Source organism: Lactuca serriola, chromosome 8, assembly GCF_051521515.1.
Source record: "Lactuca serriola cultivar US96UC23 chromosome 8, Lser_US96UC23_V15, whole genome shotgun sequence".
Classification (NCBI taxonomy): Eukaryota; Viridiplantae; Streptophyta; class Magnoliopsida; order Asterales; family Asteraceae; genus Lactuca; species Lactuca serriola.
This window is the reverse complement of record NC_136415.1, coordinates 35185913-35189364: the sequence shown is the minus strand read 5'-3', so window position 1 is coordinate 35189364 and position 3452 is coordinate 35185913.

Sequence of the window (3452 nt, the reverse complement as noted above, 5' to 3'; positions counted from 1 at the left end):
TTCAGTCGGAATTAGGTACGGAATAAGCTTCATCTTCTCCGTAAAGCTCGTAGCGTATTCAGTAACGCTCAATTTTCCTTTCTTCAGATTCTGGAACTCATTGTTGATTTCCAGAAGATCCTGCTCAGAGCAGTATTGCATTTTCATTTGCCCCACGAACTCTTCCCAAGACATCTTGCTAGCTTCCCCCTTGGGCATTGAACCAGCCAGTAACTTCCACTAGCTCAATACTCCAGATTTTAACAGAGGGATTGCAAGAGCGGTCTTCTGTCTGTTGCTACACTCGCAACTTTCAAACATTGTCTCCATCTCGGAGATCCAGTCCATGACTTGCACCGGTGTCGGGCTCCCAGAAAGACACGGTGGTTTGGATGCCATGAAATCCTTGTACTTGCATCCACGTCCATCATTTCCTCTATCCTGGTTGTTTTGGCGAACTATTGGTGGGTTGGCTTGACCAACGGTCCCACTATAGTTTCCTCCTTCAGAATGCCCTCCATTTACTTCAGGCTCTTCTACTCGAATTGACAATTCCTCGCGATTTTGTCTGATCAGACGTCTAGTTTCTTCCATCTGATTATTCAACATTGCCTGGATCATCACTTGAACTCCGGCCATTGTCATTGGTTCAGGCGCTGCTGCCACAACAGGTATTCGTTCAATTACTGGTACTTGATTCCTGTTCTCATCAGCATTTCCAACTCCACTCCTCGTTCTCACCATTTTTGATCTATACACCGAATATGGTGAAATTAGATCCTTAATCACGATAGATATTCAAATCATCCTTATCACTCCGAAACGTTTATATGCTAGTTCTAATATCGTAGACGTACGCTTAGAATCCTATACACATAAGGTTTCCAGATCCGGTCGGCAACAGACCATAGATCCGAGCAAATAATGTCATATACGGCAAACATATAACAATTAGCACATAATAGCATTTCAGGCAATTTTCCTAAAATAAAATAGTGCCTGTGTCAATTTAGGTGTACTACCTAAAATATAATGGACACACTCAACTCGCAATCATTGCTTAGCATTCCAAGTTTAAGTCTAGAAATAAATCCACATTCCTAGTTCGCTTAAACTAATGCTCTGATACCAACTGTGACATCCCCAATTTCACGGCCAGAAAAGACCGATTTGTTTATGCTTTGTTTTATAAATCAGAGTGATCGTTTAAAGAAAACGGTTGCGGAATTTGTTCCCAAAATAAAATATGATAACCATTTTATCAAAACATTTCTCGAAAAGAATGTATTTTCATTAAATAATAAAACCTCGGGATGTCATGTTCGTTACAGACCAAAAGCATAAACAATATAAAATAGACCTTACAATAGTTATTCAACTACTGATCTATAATCCAAAATCTCTCGTCAAGTCCGTCGACTTATATTCTTGTGTCATTACCTGTAATGAAAAGAAAACTGAGTGGGTCAGGCTTGGGAGCCTGGTGAGCATATAGGGTTTTCAACCCACAATAATACATTTATTATATTCAATTATCAAACAATCAACCCAAATACCCATCCCCATTATCTTCTTAAGGTTTCACCCTAAGAACCAACTATCCTTCATTCACTTATTCCTAAGGAATCGGCACGAAATCCATTGCTGCCAAAGTTTATCTATCGAGTACTAAATCCATAGTTATCAGACGCTAACTCCATAGTCGTCGGGGTTTACTCAAGCAACGCTAACTCCATAGTCACCAAGGTTCACTTAACAGGCACGAAGTCACATCGTCACCAAGGTTTACTCAATAGGCGCTAACTCCATAGTCACCAAGGTTTATACAATAGGCGCTAACTCCATAGTCACCAAGATTTATACGATAGGCGCTAACTCCATAGTCACCAAGATTTATACGATAGGCGCTAACTCCATAGTCACCAAGATTTATACGATAGGCGCTAACTCCATAGTCACCAAGATTTATACGATAGGCGCTAACTCCATAGTCACCAAGATTTATACGATAGGCGCTAACTCCATAGTCACCAAGGTTTATCTAACAGCAGGCGCTAACATCATAGTCACCAACTATCCCATCTACCCTTGTTCTACCCAACAATTTTGTAGATATAAATACTTACACAGTTTAAATCATTTAACATCTGTATAAAACTCCAATTTCCATGTCCATCTCAAATAGACAAATAATATATAAACACATAGCATGTATTTCATAACAAATACTTCATATTGATGTGTTAGAAGAAAGCAACTACACACCCACACATATAAACAACAATATACTTAATACACTCAAACCATACTTGTATTATTATCGTGTTTATGAAAGGTAGTATACACTCACTTGATCAGAAGATGATCGGACAGCACTACGACTTGCAGAAGTAGTAATCCACCGCAGATCTGGAAGATCTCCACAAAAATCGAACTTCTCGCGGGCAGAGCTTCGGCTCGGGAACCGCACTTCTCGGGATCTTCGGGATCTCGGGACTTGCCTCGGGGCTAGAGAATAATATCGGGGCTTCGGGGTATTTCTGGCACGCAAAATGATGTAAAACGGGAGAGAGAAGAGAAGAAATTGGCAATTGGGTCGGCTGCCCTCACATCCTATTTATAGGAGGCTGGAGCCTCAGAGTACGCGGGGCGTACGCCAGTACGCGGGGCGTACTGGTCCGAAAAACGTCACTGCGTGCGTCATCCGAAGCCACCTGCTGCGAATGTCGACACTTCGGAGTACGCGGGGCGTACTCGAGTACACATCGCGTACCTCGGATCAGACCGGTGACTTCTTCGGATAATGTTTCCGAATTTCCTTTTAAATTTAAATACAAATTGATTAATAAACTTCGGAAATTCATATCTTCTTCATACGAACTCCGTTTTCGACGTTCTTTATATCCACGCGAAGGTGAGACTACGCTCTACAACTTTCGTTTAGACTCCGTCGGCTAATTTTGACTTTTATTTTTATTATTTATTTTTAATAGGCCGCGACAGAAAACTTCGTTATAAATTCATAACTTCTTCGTTTGACGTCCGTTCTCGCCTAACTTTTTATCGCTTCGATACCAACAACGAGATCTTCGATTCTCGTTTAGATTGCTAAGGCTAAATATCGCTCTAACGTAAATTCACTTTTTACGTCGCGCTGTGTCGTGCCGGTTCTGTCGCGAAACTTCGACAGGTCATAACTTCTTCGTTATAACTCGGATTTTGGCGTTCTTTATATGCACGGAAACCTTGTAACATATACTAAAACTTAGTTAGGATTATTCACCCTAAATAATCTTCTATCAAAAAGTCATTTTTGACTCTTATTGTCTCTAAATTGACTAGCCCTGATCTACGGGCGTTATAAAAGGGAATCACCTAGATTTCTAGAAAGAATTCAAGATGATATATGTGGACCGATTCACCCTCCATCTGGACCATTTAGATACTTTATGGTATTAGTAGATGCATCCACC